The sequence below is a fragment of the Physeter macrocephalus genome, chromosome 14, assembly GCF_002837175.3.
Source record: "Physeter macrocephalus isolate SW-GA chromosome 14, ASM283717v5, whole genome shotgun sequence".
NCBI classification, from domain to species: Eukaryota; Metazoa; Chordata; class Mammalia; order Artiodactyla; family Physeteridae; genus Physeter; species Physeter macrocephalus.
This window is the reverse complement of record NC_041227.1, coordinates 128173258-128183455: the sequence shown is the minus strand read 5'-3', so window position 1 is coordinate 128183455 and position 10198 is coordinate 128173258. Positions and strand designations below refer to the sequence as shown.

At 47.9% G+C, this 10198-nt stretch overlaps 1 pseudogene; it reads right to left on the bottom strand.

The window, feature by feature from the left end:
* Window positions 1-413: 413 nt before the first annotated feature.
* On the bottom strand, window positions 414-530 carry LOC112066625 (uncharacterized; annotated as a pseudogene).
* Between the last annotated feature and the right edge of the window lie 9668 nt (window positions 531-10198).

Here is a 10198-nt window from a genome sequence, read left to right as displayed (position 1 = left end):
CGACAATTTGTCAACTCCCTATTTCAAAAATATGGAATGTGGGCTTCCCTGGTGGCGCGGTGGTTAAGAATCTGCCTGCCAAGGCAGGGGACACACGGGTTTGATCCCTGGTCTGGGAAGATCCCACATGCCGCGGAGCAACTAAGCCCGTGGCCACAACTACTGAGCCTGCGCTCTAGAGCCCGCGAGCCACAACTACTGAGCCCGCGAGCCACAACTACTGAAGCCCGCACGCCTAGAGCCCGTGCTCCACAACAAGAGAAGCCACCGCAATGAGAAGCCCGCGCACCGCAACGAACAGTAGCCCCTGCTCGCCACGGCTAGAGGAAGCCCGCGCACGGCAACAAAGAGCCAATGCAGCCAAAAATAAATTAATTAAATAAATAAATTTAAAAAAAAATAAAGGGAAAAAGAAAAATATGGAATGCTTCACCAGTGTGGGTGTCATCCTTGCTCAGGGGTGCTCAGGGGCCATGCTAGTCTTCCCTGTATCTTTCTAATTCTGGCGTGTGTGCTGCTGAAATGAACGCAAGAAGCTGCAGTTTGCTCAGGCTCCCTAAATGGTGCTCTTCCGTTGTCTTTTGTTTATTCATTTGTTCATCCATTCATTCACTTTTGCATGCTCAACTTTGAGAGCCACCATGAAAGACTTTAAACCTGGCCTGGGCTCTGTTAGGGTCTTCTACCATCCAGCTGGTCACAGACAGCTCCTACCATACACATCTTGGCCTCCCCACCCTCTTTGTGTAATAAGCGCCACAGTGTGGCTTGAGGATGACTGATGCTCCGTCTTGCAGCCCTGTGGTCCTTTTTTGCATTAATGGTCAGTAATAATCTGAACGTCCCTTGGAGAGTCTGTCCTTCTGAAGCCTTCATTTTCAGGAAGGCGTCTCTGCTTTGAGCTGAAGCTGGAGGAATACAGAGCTCTCCCCAGCCACGTCTCTCCGCTTCTCTGGACCTCTGTTGGGTGGCATTTGTTTTCCACTAGAAACCAAGCCATTCTTCATGGGTTCCTTGTGGTCGCTGAGAGGGAACAGCGAGAGAAAGTGTGTTTGCAGCCTGGCAAGGGTTTCCGTCGTGTCCCCATTAAATCGTCTCGTTTCGCCAGGCGGGGTCCACCTTTGAGCGTGAGTGTGGCCTCCTTCGTCCCCATGCTGTTGTCACTGGTCAGCCCCACTCCACTGGATTCCTAATTCCTCTTATTCCTGCCATCTCAGAACCAGTTTCTTTCTTTGCTCTGTTGGCTCCCAACAGCCTCAGAAAGCAGAAGGCTCAGGGATTCAGCCTCCCCGCACTGGGAAGGGATCCACGTGGAGCCCCGTCCGAGGCAAGGGGCCATCTACGCAGAGTGCCCGCTGGATTTGTTACACAAAGACAGCCACCCTTTGAAGACCCCCAAATCTTAACCGAAAATGGTAGAGAAAGAGATGTGTTTCCCTTGCTGGGAGCTGCATTCTGTTGGCTTGATTAGTTTTTAGGAACCAATTTTCCTCCCAGCCATTTTCCTTGTTAACTGTCTTTATGGTCAAATCCAGAGAGTAAAGGGTGGTGTTTATCCTTCCCAGCAATTAGCTGTCTGATGCTGTCCCATTAAGCCATAAGTTTCAGTTTCCAAGGTGGAGTTCTAAAATTATATATGTGTGTGTGAGTGTGTGTGTGAGTGTGTGTGTGTGTGTGTGTGTGTGTGTGTATAAAATCATTACACATATATGTATAATTTTAAAAAATAAATCTGAAAATGGAAATATTATGGCTCAATGAAATAGCATCGGAATATTTATATATTTTACACAGATCACGTATGTATTTATGTATGTAGATCTGCCTCTCTGTCCATCTGCCTATATCTGTCTATCTGTCTATCTGTATATCTGGATAAGCAACCAACCAACCAGCATGCGTCAGGGATTCCAAATGCTCCCATCTCCTTGGTTGTAACATTTTTTGTAACATTTTTTAGGAAGTGCAAACTGGTATTACTCTTAACCTCAGTAAACTACATTAGATCAGTAAATCTATTTTTTTTTTTAATGAAAGAAAAGGAAGGGGAAAAAAAGCTACTTTGTACTCCAAAGCAAAATTGACAGCGATCTTGAAGGGCACTCGCCCTCTCCTTTTATTGATGGAAAGTCCCTATTATCTTTAGCAGCAGGTGATCCTTCCTGAAAGTTGAAAATGTCAGTATGACTGTGGAATTTTGAAATGTTCACATTAACAGCCAAGGCACGTTTCTGCCGTGGGGGCGTGGAGAGTTGGGATTGGACGGCACTTGAAAATTCTACATTCAATCCTATCATGATCTAATTTTCTCTCCTTCCCTACGAACCTCCTGATTTGGGGGATTTAAGTGAAGAATGGACTAGGTGTACTAGACATGCCATTAGCCTTTCTTTTATATTTTTATAAATGTAATACAAGTTCATGGTGGGAACGGCCGAGATGGGGTTCATGTTGTATTTGATGTGTGCCCACCAGGAGACACCCCCCCATCTCCCCTCACCTGTCCTTCAGGGCGGGCAGTATTATCATCCGCACATGGCAAGCGTGGAAACTGAGATCCAAGGGTACCAAGTGACATCCCTAAAGATGCATAACCAGGAAATGGTAGGACTGGGATGTGAACTTGGGTGTCCGGGGAACCGGCTCCTGGAAAGGGAGTGAACCCAGAGTCTCACCTGGTCGCCCAGAACCGCTCTTCTCGCACCCTTCATACCCAGTGACAGAGAGTCCTCTGTGTCATTACCTTGGAGAAGAAGGAAAGGAGAGAAGCCTGGAGAGGTGACAAAAGGGGAAAGTGCCGGAGAGCCTGCTGTGGGCTTTCCCCTTGTCTTGTTTCCCTGGTGTGTGTCTCCTGGAGGACCGGGCGCCTTCAGCCAGCCCACCAGCAAGTCAGGCTGGGCCCGCCCACCGTTCTTTGCTTTGATTGACATTCCCTCGAAGAGGACGAGGAGAAACTGCTAGACCACCTCAAAGCAAATAAATTGATCATAATCTGTGCGCCCTCTCTCTCTCTTTCTCTGTCTCTCTGTCTCTCTCTCTCTCTCTCACACACACACACACACACACACACACACACACACACACACACGGATGCGGTGACAAAAGGGGAAAGTGCCGGAGAGCCTGCTGTGGGCTTTCCCCTTGTCTTGTTTCCCTGGTGTGTGTCTCCTGGAGGACCGGGCGCCTTCAGCCAGCCCACCAGCAAGTCAGGCTGGGCCCGCCCACCGTTCTTTGCTTTGATTGACATTCCCTCGAAGAGGACGAGGAGAAACTGCTAGACCACCTCAAAGCAAATAAATTGATCATAATCTGTGCGCCCTCTCTCTCTCTTTCTCTGTCTCTCTGTCTCTCTCTCTCTCTCACACACACACACACACACACACACACACACACACACACACACACACGGATGCATATGCTGAAAAGGTGAGGAAAGGGAAACTTCTGGGACTCACAGCCACCGTAGCTTTCTTCCCTTTTAATCCTGGTGGGGGAAACAGGCGGCTCCTGTGTCCGAATCACTGTTGCTCATCTGGAGAGTGGGGAGGTGGTGGCAGAACTAGCAAACTGTTGCCATGTCGGCCAGGAATTTCCCCCTTGTGCCTCCCTAGCGGTGCCAGCAGGTTTTTCTTTCCACGGTCCACCCTCCACCCGCAAGTCAGACACGAGTTTGCCGTCATGCGAACTGACTTGTGTTCTTTTCCATGGAGAACACCCAGGTTGGGAGGGCGGTTTTTCTTTACTAGTTGGGACCCCGTTCTTGGAGAGTCGTTTTTTGTTTTTTTGTTTGTTTTTCTTAACAGTGTGGGTAGCTGTACCGAGCTTTACCTCTGCCCTCTGTCCGAAATGTTTTTTGAACAGATTAATAGTACGGAAGTATCGCTGGGGAGATATTTAGCTGATTAGGAAAACAGACCTTCAGAGACAGACATTTAGCTGCATTTACATAATGCGTAAATTATTTGCATCTCAATCATATGCTAACGGCTCCTTATTTATAAGGCCTAAGCCCATGCTGATTGGAAATGAGCGCACTTAACCCAAGAATATCCAATAGGGCCTTGATGGGGCTTCACCTTTCTAGCTTTGTAGGTTACACTAACCCAGGGGTTCTTCTCGCCTAAAAGAACACAGGTGCTTCTGCCTCATGCAGGTTCTCCACGGCAGAATATACTTCGTGACGCCCTCGTCCTCTCCCCCAGGAAGGGGACTTTGTCTGCTGATCCTTGTCGAATGTTGTGCCATTTACCCCCGCTCTGTCCATCATCTCCTGGAATTTCTTCCTGGTTAGTAAGCTCCAGTCCCGTGTCCCATCCCCACATGATCCCTTGTTATTCTTTATGTGACTTTCTCGAATCTGACCAGTGTCTGGGAGCTTTCCATCTTGGTGAAGCAGGGCTTGCTTTCTGGAAAAGAAGAGGAAGGCAGAGGAGGAGACCTGTGCCCGCTTGCCCTCACTGCCTCTCTCATAGGTGCCTCTGGGCCCTTCCGTTTCTGGACCTGCTCTTCTCTGGATGGGCTTTCGCACAGGACTGACACGTGACTGGCCTGATCAAGAAGACTGGCTGCTTTTGAGGGCAGAGTGGTTAATCCGGCCAGAACTCAGGCCAGGAGACCAGTGCAAGGAACTGGAGATTTGCCTTGGGTGAGAAGATGGGCCCGAGTCTGGGCCTGAAGGCCAGTTCAAGCCCTCTTTGCCCTCAGATGTCTAGTTTGTTCAGCACGGCGAGTGCCGCGGCTACAGTGGGCAAGGCAGTGACGTGCATCCCGGGGGGTCTGCGTGGTGGGAGGAAACATTCGTGTGCCCCAAATGCTTCAGAGAATTAGTGGGTCGAGGGGATTTGGGGTTTTAGAAGCAGTGGTGGCGAAGCTGAAGGGGAAAGAGATGGAGGTGGTGTGGTTGGTGGAAAGGGCCCCACACCGGCAGTCGGGAGATCTGGGGCTGAAATCCCGGTCCTGCTGCTTTGTAGCTGCGGAGTGGTCATGCCTAGCAGGATGACTCAGTCTCTGAGCCAAGTTTTCTTACTTCAGTCCGACCTCTCTGGTTGCTGATGACAGGGATCAGTTAGATCAGGCGGAGCCAAAGGGATTTTTATTGGCTCCCCGGTGGGGAGGTAGTACTGGAGGCTCATGGGAAAAGGGGGAGCTTCAGGAATAGGCATCGGGTCTGGAACAGGGAACATGGCGCCACTGAGGTGACTTCTCCACCCGATGTATTTCCCTTGTCTTTGCTGGCGTGGCCAGGCTTGAGTCCATGGGGCAGGGTCCGTGGGCATTATGTGTAGACCAAGGACTTTGATGGGCTGGCTTGAATCATAAGTGCATCCACGAGCTGACCGCTGGGGACTGGACGCTGGAGCAGGTTTAGGGTTGGGTGTTGGGTCTTCCCTGTCTGAATTCTGAATCCACAGTAAGAAGCAAAGGAGGCAGATGGAAATAACAATTTCACTGTCATTACCAGTGAAGGTTAGGTTAGAGGCCATGGTTTTGTATGCAGCAGCAATGGCATTCATGAGGGTGAATGCAGAATTAGGCAGACTTAGCCACCAATCACAGTCACGTCTGTGGAGCCACGTGGGCCCTGCCCCCCCCCCTCCCCGTAAGACTTGCCACATGGGGGATTAGACCAGAGACACGTTACCTGTGGACGCCCTGGCACTCAAGGGAAGAGGGAGGGGGCGGGGCCATGCATGTCCCTCCCCCAGATTCATCTCTCGGGAAACTCACTTCTTCCCCACAGGAGGTGTGAAGGGCGGGACAAGAGGCCAAGAGTATTTAGGGAAGATTCCTCCCCCTGGACCAAGAGAATAGGGAAGAAGCGTTACACACGCACGCACGCACGCACACGCACGCACACTGTAGGCTGTCAGTTACAGGAAGGGGGCGGAGCTGGGGATAGTGGCTGGGCAGCTACTTGGAAGGAAGGATGCTGGGTAGGGCCCGGAGCTAACCGCTTCCTTACCTGTAAGGTAGGGTTCATACCTCCTAGAGCTGCTTCTAGGATTAAAGAAGATAAAAAGTTCTTCAGGTCACTGAACATCCGGGGCCTTGCAGGGTATACAGCAAATACTCGGTCAGTGATAGTTGATCCTGTCTCGGGGAGCAGAGGGGGTCATGAAGCAGGACTCAGCTCATCTTGGGCTGCTGTGTGTCACGGGGCGGGGGGGCGGTTGGTGATCATATAAGGTTATGAGTTTGATTATCCTGCTTTTCAGGTTGGCATTTACTATTCGTGGAACTGCTCTCCCCTCCTTTTTCTTCCCCCCTTTGTCTCCCGGGGAGGATTAGGTTGAAGGTAGTGTCTTCTGCGAGTGGGTAGTTAGGACAGCACCTCTAATAGGGTTAGTATGCAAAATATTTAAGTAACCTCCTCTGTGCCAGGCACCGTGCTCGGCGCCGTAGATAAAATTGCGAGCAAAGCTCAGGCCCAGACACAAGAGGCGATGGCCTTGCAAACTGACAACAAATAAATGATGCACGGGAGAAATGTTAAATATGATGGAAAAGTAGGCTGCAGAAAGCACCCCTGCTTAGACACATGTTCTTCTGCATATGCCATTTAAATTGAGCCTAAGAAGGAAGGGCTCAGAAACCACTCCTAAAGATAACATTTACATCACAGAAGTCTCAGAACAAGAAATATTGGCCCTTTTAAGTTCCACCAACATTTGGCCAATTTTAAACTGGTGATTTATCATTCCTGTCCGGTCACCTTTTATTATTGTAAACACCAAACCTCACTCGAGGCCTGGAAGTTAATTGGTTGTGCTTGACCTTGAAAATGATTTGGACAGTAAGCACATCTTTTCTTCTGACAGGAAAAGGAATCTTGAGTATGCTTTTTTTTTTAATTTAATTTTATTTTATATTGGAGTATAGTTGATTTGCAATGTTGTGTTAGTTTCAGGTGTACAGCAAAGTGAATCAGTTATACATATACATATATACGTTCTTTTTTAGATTCTTTTCCCATATAGGTTATTACAGAGTATGGAGTAGAGTTCCCTGTTCTATACAGTAGGTCCTTATTAGTTACCTTTTTTTTTTTTTTTTTTTTTGCGGTATGCGGGCCTCTCACTGCTGTGGCCTCTCCCGTTGCGGAGCACAGGCTCCGGACACGCAGGCTCAGCGGCCACGGCTCACGGGCCCAGCCGCTCCGTGGCACATGGGATCCTGCCGGACCGGGGCACGAACCCGCGTCCCCTGCATTGGCAGGTGGACTCTCAACCACTGCGCCACCAGGGAATCCCCTTAGTTACCTATTTTATATACAGTAGTGTGTATGTGTCAATCCCAATCTCCCAATTTATCCCTATTCCGCTCTTTCCCCCTTGGTAACCTAAGTTTGTTTTCTACATCTGTGACTCTGTTTTGTAGATAAGTTCATTTGTACCATTTTTTTTTTTAGATTCCACATATAAGTGATATCATATGATATTTGTCTTTCTCTGTCTGACTTACTTCAGTCAGCATGACAATCTCTAGGTCTGTCTATGTTGCTGCAAATGGCATTAATTCATTCTTTTTTATGGCTGAGTAGTATTCCATTGTATATGTGTTTGAGTGTGTATTCTTAGCTCTCTGTTTGGCTACTGGAAATTCTGCATCCTGCACATCTCGACCTCTAGCAGCTAACGGGAATCTGGTTGAGAACCTCTGATACGGGAGAATGTACTGTGATATGGAATGTATTTACGATTTATTGCTGTGCAAAGCCATGTTTCAAAATAGTATGATTCAATTAAAAGATGTGTGTGTGTGTGTGTGTGTGTGTGTTTGCATTTATCCACACACATTATAAATACAGAAAAGATTGTTAAGATTTTTAAAGGTGGTCACTTCTGGGTGGTGAGTGGTTTTCTTTCTTTGTGCTCATCAGTATTTTGTATATTTCCTATAATGGATGGGAATTTGGGTATTGTCAGAAAATATTTTGATACATTTTAAGGGAAAATAGTGCTTTTACTTGAGGGCACGAAAGAGGTTGATTCCTCTGGGGCAAATGAACTTGCTGCTCATTTAGAGCGCGTCCTTATGTTATGCGCGGTTGGAATGTGCTGTCCACGAAACTCATCTTGGGGAATTTCTTGGGCTAGAACAGAGTTCTAGAAACTCTGGCACTGGAAACAGCCGCTCTCTCCTACTCACCAGGGATGAGTGGTCATTTAGGCCAGCTGTGTCAGAGGCTGTCTCCAGAAGCATAGAAGGTTCGTGCTGGAAGGGGCCCTGGAGTCGGTCTCATTCAGCTCAGTTACACTTGGAAGAAGCAAAAACCTCGAGCGGCTGGGACTTTCCTAGGGTTACGTGTAGAGAACTGGAGATAGAGCTGGCTTGAGAATTGTTTACCATGGATTCCGTTCATTTCGTTGTGTCTTTCTAAAGAGTGAGAAAAATATGGTGCAACTTCAATGTAGAATAAGACATTGAAGACTTAGATGTCTGAGGACGTGAGTCTCTCCCTCCCCTTCTCTGCCCCTCTCTCCCCTAGCTGCTTGGCTCCTGAACCCCTTGAGCATGTTTGGGACTCTCCCTTCTGCCCCATCTCGCAAGTCTTGGTGAAAGACAGAGCCTGGCTTTCAGGATAGAAGCTGGACTTCCAGCCTGTCTGGCAGCTGGAGGTGACCTTGGCTCGGCCAGTTAGATGGACCTGATGGCAAAGGGGGCAGTGTTACAGCAGGAGTGGCCAGCATTTTGGGACATTGGGGACAAGGGTGCCACCCTGAGGGTGACGTGGGGGCATTTTGTGGGTGGAGCAGGAAGCCCTGGTCTCCCTTGGCCCTGTCCGGGTTCCAGGGTGGGTTCTGTGGCCTTGCTGGGTTAGTTCCACGAGCCCCTCCCTCGGGACACTTCTGTTGCCCAGCCCTGGGGACTGTGTGACCAAGAAGCACTTCCTCCTGAAGCCAGACGTGGACTTACAGCCTCCTTTGCATCCAGGTGACGCCCCAGCTCTCTGACCTTGTTGTAGCAGAGACAAAAAGCAAACCCTAAATCTTCAGGCCTGTGCTTATCTGTTTCTTTTTTCGTTGTTATCTCCAGCGATTATCCTGTGATCCAGCATCAACTGTTTGTATCCCGAAAAGCAAAGAAAATCCATAAACCAAGAAACATTTATGGAATTTTAGTCTCAAACCTATTTAGAAGCACCATGTTTTCCTTTCCGTTTTGTGGCCTTTGACAAAAGAAAGATTTTGTTTTCCATTGTGGTTTGCAGAATGTCATGCTGTTTGTTAATATTGGCAGTGTGGGCGCTCTCTGGATTATAGAAGCTAAGAGTTTTCATCTATCCTGTCACGTTTTGATTCCTGGTGACCAACTTCTAGGATAAAAGAGGAAAAGCTTTATATATAAATAGAGGGATTATATTGATTTAGACCCTATATAGTGCCTGTCTATAGACCCTATATCGACTTAGACAAGATGAGAGAGTGTCTTGGTTTGAAGGAATTTATTTTTCTTTCAATTCTTCTGCTGGTGATTGCATTTCCTTACGATGACCCATATCCTCTTAAAAAAAAAAAAAGAAAAGGATTTTTATTTTATGTAAGGAAATGATGGTTCCTATCAAGACAGTTCAATTACTTTTCATCTTCTAGTCTTAAATTCCTTTACCTTTCCCACTGCGTGTTTGGAAAAAAAGTCACATGAGTCTTTAGGTGCCCAGCTGTGACTAAGGGTCAGGTATATCTCTGTCTAGTACTTTGAGACACCAAATTAGGCAGTAGTATTTGGACTAAAGTACATTAAAAAAAAATATTTATTTATTTATTTGGCTGCACCCAGTCTTAGTTGTGGAAGGCGGGCTCCTTAGTTGCAGCACGTGGGCTCCTTAGTTGTGGCATGCGAACTCCTGGTTGCAGCATTCATGTGGGATCTAGTTCCCTGACCAGGGATCAAACCCGGGCCCCCTTCAGTGGGAGTGCAGAGTCTTATCCCCTGCACCACCAGGGAAGTCCCTGGACTAAAGTAAATTTAAGTACAGAGGTAATCCCTCAACTCACTTGCAGTTGGGCAGTCTAAAGCATTCATTTTCAGAGTGTAGAGTCTGTATCAGAAATATGTTGGGGTGAGAGTGAAGGGACATACGGCTTGTACAATGCAGATTCCTGGGCCCTTCTCCCAGAGGTTCTAATTCAGGAGCTACGGTGATGGGGGGGGCGGTGGTCCAGGAGTCATCTTTTTTTTTTTTTTTTTTTATGGC